We start from the raw sequence: 10,149 nt of genomic DNA, 5'->3' as shown, positions 1-10,149 counted from the left end.
TCATTTTCTCCTACCCCACTTTAGGAGATTATTTTAGATTTTTAGGGTGAAAACCGAATGGGAATTGTTGAGAATTTTTTGGATTTGCTTTGTGAACCGAATAGCTTTCCTTTCGTTTGATTTAGGTTGAAATCATGGATTTTGCTTAAGATAGAAATTTAGGGTTTCATTATAAGTTTGGAAGGGGACGGCCGAATGGTGTATGTCTTTTGGGGTTTTGGTTTTTAGTGATTTTAGCTTGTGTTTAATGCTCTATTGTTGATTGTTGAAATTTTGGATGGGATGGACCGATTGGGTTGTTCTCTTGGGGTCTTGGATTTTTGTGGTTTGATGTGAAGAAATCTTGGCAGGTTTGATGTTGTATTTTTGGAGCTTAGCTTAGTGATTGATAGTTTAAGTTTGGAGAATATATGGGCTGATTTGGATGGGTGTTTTTTGTGGAACGCAAATCTGGTTTTGGGGTGGTGATTTGATGATGTTGGTTGTTAAGTTAATGGAAGTTGATTTTGGTAGCTCATGGCTAATGCCTTGGGCAGAATTGTGAGTGGAGAATAAGAGAAAAGAGTAAAACAAATAATTAATAAAAAGGGGAGTAAATAAAAATAAAGTGTAATAAGGATCATTAAGTTAATGTGTTAAATAAGATTAGGGCCCCATAGTCTGAGTACTCAAGTATTTATATAATAAAAGAATAACAGTTGCATAGGGTAGTTGAAGATGAAGATGCCAAGGGAGTTATGGTTTAATCCAATTAGGTCCTATGACCTAAGTTGCGTAGATGACTAGTAATTAGTAAGGATTAAGTATTAAGTGTAATGTTTAAATGAGAATGCTTTAAAATGGTAAATTGTCCAAATAGCCTTAAGACAACAAACATAAAATAGTGACACTATAGGAATACATAAATAGGCTCCAAAGTCTATTGGCTGTAATGTAATTAGGTGATTAATGTACTTACCAATGCAATATAAAATACCTAAGTGCGTTACGAGATTATGCTTAGCTTAGTAAGCCTTCTATACATATATGTGTACATATGTATGTATATGAGCCGAATACACTTAGTTAGCTTAAATGGATAAACAGTTATAAGACTTAGAAAATAATGATAAGAAGGTGACTAAGTACCTAGTTCACCTATCCGTGTACACATAGAATTTTAGTGTATCATCAGATTAGGTTTAAGTGTTATATGTGTATAATTATATATGTATACATATGCATATACGTGCATATGGCTTATATATATATATATATATTGCTAACTTGGTAAATAAACAATAAGGTATAACAAGGATTAACTATAGTAATGTGAAGTAATAATAATAAGTAGGCAAATAAAATAGTAAACATAACTTGAGGTAATAAACAAATAAAATAAGAACCTAGAACCGAGCTAACTTTACAAGCGGGTGATGTGACATGTGAGCACGTAGGTAATGTATGTGTCATAAAGCATAAAGTTTAATAGCATAGTCTGACGTCATAAGTGTTTGCAGGATAGTGTCCAGATTTGAGGCTTCAATTGGTTCTCTGATCCAATGTAGAGTCCAAGTGACTAGAATCCGGTGGAAGTTCGAGTCATAAGCATATGAACACTAAACGTGCATTGAAGTAAGGTTTATCGCCCACGGGAAACTATACTTAGGGTTAGTCCCAGAGTTCTTGGATTAATTTTCATGAGGTACTTGGGTTAAATTTCATTAGGCTTGGATTAATTTTCATGAGGTACTTTGGTTAAATCCCATGAGTTCTTGGGGTAACTCCCATGAGGAAACTTGCATGAGCATGTATAGCATTGTTTTCAAGAGTGATGTTTTTATGCTATAAGTAGTTTTGCTAGACATATTAGTATGCATATGAGTTTTAATGGAAAATAGCATATGTATATTTCTATCGGCTGGTTGCATGTGTTTAAAAAGCATTGAACTTAAATGTACAAGGATGTTCATGTTACCCAGATATGAGTAATGACATGTCTATGAGTAAGTAGGTTGAATGTCATTGTTCTTCAGTAAATACATGCTTGCATATTAGAGTTTCACTATAGTGTTCGCATGATCAACTCTCGTTCAAGGCACAAAGCTGAAATACGATTAGAGATGGTGTTGCTCGTATTTTGGAGAATGATGATATTTTAGTATGGAAGAGTAAGATGCCATGTTTTCTTGCTTAAGACTTATGTGTAGGTGTGAATCCTATAATGGGGTGATCGTATGCACATAGGTCTAAGCCACCGATCAAAAGTAATATATTGTAGATGGGTCCATATGTAGAAGCTTCAAAGGTGGGATGACAAGAACTTCTATATAAGGTCATAGTTACATAGTATGTTTTAAATGTTTTCTTAATAGTTGGTGTTTGATGTATCAGCTATTGGGGTTTTGTAAACAAAAGTTTATAAAATTGGTAGCTGTTATAGTGTACGCAAGGCTAAAAATGAAAAGTCGGTTCTTTGCGAAAACTCAGTCAGTTTAATATCAATGAGGTCTCGGTATTATGTACTGAGACGATGAACTTATCCTTTCACCTATACGGATGTTGCAAACCCCCACAACCATATAGATGATGTTTCTTTGGCTGCAGGTACTCCAATCGTAGTTAATAGTCTTGTAGCAATGTACTTGGGATGTTATGACTGAAGCTTGCCGTGACGGTCTTAATTATTGGAGCACAGGTGTCCACTAGTTTATAGGTTTGGTATATGGCTTGTGACGCCTGTGTCATTTATTCTTTGTAAGCCATTCTTTGATGTAATTATCATATTGATAAGACTTAAACATATAGACATTATGACTCTTTTTGTGTAATTATCAGTTTATGTTTATAGATGTAACTTCTGTTGTTCTGATCATGTTTTTCGCTACATAGATGTTATTAGATGTGTTACTCTGATTATCAAGTGCATGTTATGGGGCATGTGCCATATGTTGGCTGAGCGACATGTAATCGTTCCACTATGAAGATCCGTTTATATTTTAAGAGATTAATGTTTATGTAAATGATTTGTAATAATAATAATAATAAAAAAAAAGGGTCGCCACATTTATAAAACAATATAGTATTTGCATTTCTATAACATATTTAAAAGTAGTTTTCTCAGTGAGTAGAATACTCATCTTGGCTGCATTGGACTCTTGACTTGAACGTTTCACTGGATTCTAGTCACTTAGACACAATATTAGAAAACCAATTAAAGTCTCCAATGATGACACAAGCCTACAAACATTTATGACATTAGACAATGCTATTGAACTCTATAATTTATGACACAAATACTACCCGCGTGCTCACACGTCGCGTTACCCACTTCTAAGTTTAGCTAAGTATCTTAAACTATTATTATGTTAACATTAGGACTAGGTTCATATTATATCTTGTTTATTAATACAAGATGTATTTACTATTTCATTAGCTTGTATATTATTGTTAACCATTTGCGATTTGTTATTTATTTATTAAGTTAGCAATATACATTTAACTCATATATATGCATATGTATAAATACATATATACATATACACATTCAACGCTTAAACCTAATCCGATGATGCACTAAAATACTTAGTGTACATGGATAGGTGAATTAGTTACTAAGTTACCTCCTATTGGATTCAAAGTACATTTATGTACTTCTACATCCTTATTAATTCATATTTGTTGTTTAAGGGTTATATGGATAATTATCATTTCACGGCATTCACATCTGAACCATTACTTTTAATGCTTAACCCTTATTAGTCACTAACCACCAAAGTAGTTTAGATTATGGAACATTAATCTTATTTAATGTACTAATTCAATAACTCTTTAGATTAGATTAGGTTACAATCTCATATTATAACATTTACGCTTCTACCTTATTATTGGTACACTTATCCATTAAGTCTTTCCAACCTAGAACCTTAGTGACTTACACTTTAAAGGTTATCTTAATGTCTTTAATTATATTAGACTAAAATCTCATAATCTATTCATATAATCGCTTTACCTATTCATGGATTTATTCTTTCATTATGCAAACATATTTTATTTGCTCATTTACTCTATGTTGTTTTTACTCATTTATTTATATTAGTCATTATCTTGTTCATTTAACTTCTTACTAATTTATAACCAACTCAACTCCTTTAGAGCATAATCCAAAACTTCATCACATAACCAAAACTTTATTCACCGGAACTCCTCCACCACATTAAGCCCATCAACACAACACCACACACCTCTCATTTCAACTCACATACAAGGCCACCACGTATAGGAGTTCTAAAACTAACCTCAATCAATGACCAATACATCAACAATTATCAAAAGCCTAAAACCAAACTCCAAGAATACCTATTCGGTATCTCCACACCAAACCCTTAAAATCCATCTCCAATTCAGTTAACATCAACCTTAGAACATAAATAAACTTAATCCCTAACAAATAAACATAAACTAACATAATTATTTCATTTACAAGTACAAAACCAGATTTGGATTTCCATCAAAATACCCTTCCAAATCACTATCTCCATTCGGCTACCATAAAACAACACCATGGAAGCCTAACTAAAAATCTAACAACTCATAGAAACCAATCCACAACAGAAAACCCAGTCGGTTCTCCTAGTACAATGAAACCTCAATTCCACTTTAAGCTCTTTTCCAACCAACCATTAACAATCTATTCTTAAATATCAAAATCAACTCTCTTTTCTAAAGTGTGGACACTCATGGGTTCTCTACAAAAATCACATAGCAATGCACATTAAATTCCATACCAATACATAACCAACCCTACACTAAATTAAAACTCTCAAATTTCTAGATATCAATAAATCCAATATAGGGCCAATCCTCCAACACAATACAAGGGATTAACTACAATTTAACCCCCAAAAATTCCCAAATATAAACCCTAATTTTCGGACCCAAATAGAACTCCCACAAATCAATATGATTTCAAGCTTCAAATCCAATGGGTATAATGAAACTACAAGAAAAAAGTTTAGTCAAAATAATTGACGGATTCTGTTAGTGTCAACGTCAACACCAATAAAATGATGACATGTGTCACTCGTACTAAAGAAATATCAATATATTAAAAATATACATTTATAAAACTAAATTAGAATGTATAAAACTAAATCACTCCTTGCAGTCAAATTTTCATCAAAACACTTGATGGATTCCGTTAGTACGCCACGTTAACATTAATAAAATGATGACACGTGTCATTGTTAATAATTAATAATTAATAATTAATATATATATATATAACTAAAAAGTTAAAAAAATTAATTTTTTTTTAATTGGGGTGGTTGCCGAGCCACACCTTTTCTTTTTTTTTTTTTAATTAAAAAATTTTAATTTTTTAATTTCTTGAACTTTTTAGTTTTATATTAGTAGTTTTTTAAATTTTCTTTATTTTTTTTAATTTATTATTTGAGTTTTTAAGAGAATTAGGGTATTATAAGAATATTTCGACAAAAATGACATTTTTGGCACCCTTTGGTAGTTTGATAGGTCACATTAGTGCACTCGAAAGTTTAGGGGACTATTCTAAAATCGGCTGTTAGTTCAGAGGGTTTTTTTTTTTTTTTTTGTATTTTTCCCTTACTCTAAACAACACAATGATACTTGAATACTATAAGTATCATACACATATGGCAACCCAAGTGATCTAGGTTCCATTTGACACCCTATTAACTAATAACATTAACCCATAGAGAAACTCTAGGGTTAGATACTCAAAACCCCAAAACTACACAACTTTACAAATGTTAGGGTTAGAGAAAATACCTTACTAGTAGAGAAATCCAAAGTTTCAACCCACTAAACTTCAATTCAAAGTTTGACCCAAGCTAAGGACTCTCCTATAAGTAAAAGCTCTAATTTTTTTTTTTTTTGAGAGATTAAGCATTAACCTCAAAAAATTAACCAAACATTATGAAAAACTATGGTTTATGAATTTATCTCAAATTGATCAGTGAAGACGATGTTCTAACACCAAGAATCATGTTCCCGACGTTAGATTTGGCTTTAAAAACTCTCTAGAATCAATACGCAAGCTTTTGGGTTTAAACCCTATAAAGTAGGAGAAAAAAAAAAGTGAGAGAGAGAGAGAGAGAGAGAGAGAGAGAGAGAGAGAAATGTGTTTTATGGCCGAAAATCACGATTCACTCCTATTTAGTCAATTTTTGGGATTTCATCGTCAACTCATTATGACTTCGTCATGACGAAAATTGCTGTAAGATTTTGTCATGAACTTGTCATGACGAAATCATTTCTGAAAGTGTGTTGAAGTCTTTGTAACTTTTCGTCATAAACACGTCATCACTCCATCATGATGAAAAAGGTTTGAAAGGTCCTAGAACACTCTGATTGGTTTCGTCACCACGTCGTCGTCATGCCGTCATGAAGAAATGCTAAGAAAAATTTCGCCATCAAGATGTCATCATCCCGTCATGACGAAAATTCTTGGAAAGCCTTTTCAACTAACTTTCAAGAGAAATTTCACCATCCTAAGTCATCTAATTTTATTTAACCATAATAGACTGGTTAATTAAATTTTTAGGCCTGACACATACTTCGTTATTAGTCACTCTTTTAGAACATAACCCTAATTTCTCTTAAAAACCTTAATCCCCTTTTTTGGCCTTCATCGATTGATCACTGCGAGGGGTTGATCTATCGGTTGTCGAGCACCAATCAATCATTAAGAGAACCGATCAATCAATGATTGCACATTATCCATTTTGGGTCATTTTCTAGTCCAAATTTTAAACTTTGCAAAAATACACTCTTTCCTAGTATGTCCTAAGGTCCTAAAGGCACTTAATTTATGAGTCTTGAATACATCTAGGCCTTGAAAAATCCTAATTTTAACACATAACCCTTAAACGTGTCACCTTTTCTACCCATTTAGGCTCTTAAAAACAATATTATTCCACGAAATAGGTTGGGTGAGTGTGGTATCACTAATATAGACCTTATCACAGATTATCTAGTCATGAAATTTTGAGTGGTACAAAAAGTCACATCCTTTCTCCATAAACAACCAATTTTTCTGACTTGATCTAAACTTTTAACATGTTAGACAACATTCAGTTGAATGTAAAGTCAACAAGCATGAAATATAAACTAGGGTTTCAGATTATACCTCTTGGTGGTGTATCTCTCTCTCTCTTCCTCTTTCTTGGCTGCTGGATGACAAAGGAATGGGTCTCTTAGGGTTCCTAATGCTTTTATAATGAGAGCCCTATGTTTTTCCGAGTTTTAAACGTATTATTTTCACATGCTAGTCTGACATCAATCAATCACTACCTGGACCAGTATATTGGTGACTGTGGATAAGGCATCGATCGATTGCTATTTTGATCGATCTATCGATAACTGTAGATAAGGTATTGGCGTGGCATCAATCGATCATCCTTCGGGTATTGATCGATCGATCTACCTGATTTTAGGTATTTTTGTGCTATTTATTAATATGGTTATATTATTAATTAGGTCTTTGTCTATTTTAAAGTTTTGTTCCCATTTTATGACACTATTTTTCCTAAATTAAGAATAGTCTTGAATTTACAAATTTTCCCCAAAAAGTAACACTTTCCTTTTGATTATTAAAACCGATGTTTAATTATTAGACGTTTTGTTTGGAGGTATTACATGGGAGAGAGTGGGTCGTGAGGGATCCCACTCCCACAACCACCTTGTACTCTTGGGAGCCATGTATGTAATACCCTACTTGAATAATTGCATTATTTTATAGTATTAATGTGGTACTATAAAAAAAAATGTGGTGCTGTAGTTATTTCAATATATATATATATATAACTAAAGCTAAAGACATCATTCATAAAATTCACAAGAACAAACATATAATATATGTTCGTAAGTACATATATAATTACATCAGCTCTTCAACTTAGAACTTTAACTAAGCATCATAATCAAGCTAATAACTACACTAGTCACATTTACACATTTATATAACTTGATTGCCTTTGAACCTGAATAGGTTGGGTAACATCTTCGTTGTAATGCTTGGGAATAGAGATACTACATTTCTTTTAGCCTAAAATTAACTTAAGGAAAATGTTAAAGATACTATCAATTTCACTACAATTTTTTTACAAATTGACGTGTCGACTCATGTGGTAACTGCGACATCAGCAACTTAAAAATTTTAATTGTTAAGTTGTTGACGTGTCAAAAATCATATACAACGCTACGTTAATTTGTAAAAAAGTATATCGTAAATTTTATAGTATCCCTATTAGGATTAGGCTTAGATGCTGTAAAAAAACACAACACTTGTGTTATAGTTTTTTTAAGGTTTAAATTTAATTTCAAGTTTTCTTTGAAAAAGAGAAAGAAAATATAATTAAATTTAAACCCTTAAAAAACTACATCATAAATATTATATATATTTACAGCAATTAAATCAGATCCTTCCTACCAATGCTCTTCACTTAATCACTAGAATATAAAAATCACTAGAATACAAAACTAGTTAGAAACCCAAAGTTTCATAGAAACATCCTTCAAGCCCTAGAGCGCAAAAGAAGACTAAGCGGCTGGGTGTTTAGGGGGAGGAGGTTCCACGCCTCCCTCCTTGCCTTTTTAAGGTGGGGGGGGGGGGGGGGGGGTTTGCGCCACCTTGACTAGAGCCAGTGGAGTTTTGGTGTTCTCCAGCCATTAGGGTTGTGGAGTTTTTGTTCCTCTGGGTTAGATTTGGTGGTGGTTAATATTTTTCGGCAGAAGACTTCACAAAATTTGGGTTGGGTAGTGATTTTCTGGTGTGTTTTTCAGCATAGTTTCTGACTTGGTTTTTCTTTGTTTTGGTTTTTTTCTTTGGAGTCAGATTTGCTCACTTCGGCTAGTTTTTCCAAGACATGCGCCTCTCCACGTTAGTTGCTGGCTTCTTCCGATCCAACAATCTTCAACCACGACCGTGCCAGTTCTTCACACTCGGCGCGTGGCCTACACGCGCCAGGGAGGTCACTCCCTGGACCAGAGCGTGTGGATCATGACTTGTCTTCCAAGGCGTAGTTGGGGGTTTTTCTGTGGATTCGAGGTCTTCCGGGGAATTTTCGCTACAGAGGAGGTCTCCGGTGGCAACGCGTGTACTACTCGCATAGTCACCGATGCAGGCACCACCCGACGCCAGTCCCGATTTTGTCTTCTGTTTAGGGTTGTTTTTTTTTTATTATTTTCTTTTCTCTTCACAGTCTGCCTCTGTGATGCTTAAATGTTACTGGACTATTTGTTGGCTTAAGTGTTAGATCTGCCCTATTTTATTTGTTGACTGTGCTTAAATGTAAAGAGTGGCTCATTGTTGTCCCTGTAATGATTATGTATTGTTTATGTTGCTGTTCAAGTCAGATTTATCTGGCTTAGAATGTAGGAGATCTTGAACCTCTTGTATTTGTTTTTGTTGTGGGACTTTCTTTAGTAATATATGAGAGCACACGCTATTTGTTCAAAAAAAAAAAAAAAAAAACCCCAAGTTTCCAAACTAAAAATCTGAGATAATGGACCCGTTTGGTAACCAAATCCCATTTAAACTCATTACCTTTTTGCCTATCAAAAACAATAGACATGCGTGACATTTCTGAACCAAACTGCCACAGTCAGTCTTTTTGTTTGAATTTTCATGCCGTTGAATGCTTGGTCCTCTCTCCCAAGTCAGTTCCTCCCGCCCAGCTAATGTGTGCCTCATCCCCTCTTCTCACAACTTTCCTTTCGTTCTTCTCTCCTCACGCCATCAACCCACCGACACCACCATCACGCCGAAACATGCTCAGTCCCCTTCCCATCTCCAGCTCCTCTCCCTCGCTTCTGAAAATTGATGCATACCTCTCTCCATATCCCCTCCGACACGCCATTATAGACGGAATCGTTCTTCAAGCCACAACCAAAATCCTCACCTACACGGCATCAACCGACCGCTCTTCAGATCGGCATCTCCTCTATCTCACGGATCTGCCCAGACATTTGGTCCATTCGCCCGTGGTTTTTGCCCAAACATATTTGGTACTGGTCCGTTTTGGGATTGGTGGAAGTAGGAAGTACCAACGGCAAGGACAAGTTCCCAGTGAAAACGGTTTAGGTATGTCTAGGTAATGGGAAAGGGAATTTGGAGCTTGACTTGAAGCT

The sequence above is a fragment of the Alnus glutinosa genome, chromosome 8 (genome assembly GCF_958979055.1).
Source record: "Alnus glutinosa chromosome 8, dhAlnGlut1.1, whole genome shotgun sequence".
Taxonomy (NCBI): domain Eukaryota; kingdom Viridiplantae; phylum Streptophyta; class Magnoliopsida; order Fagales; family Betulaceae; genus Alnus; species Alnus glutinosa.
The sequence above is the reverse complement of the archived record's forward strand: the minus strand, read 5'-3'. Positions refer to the sequence as shown.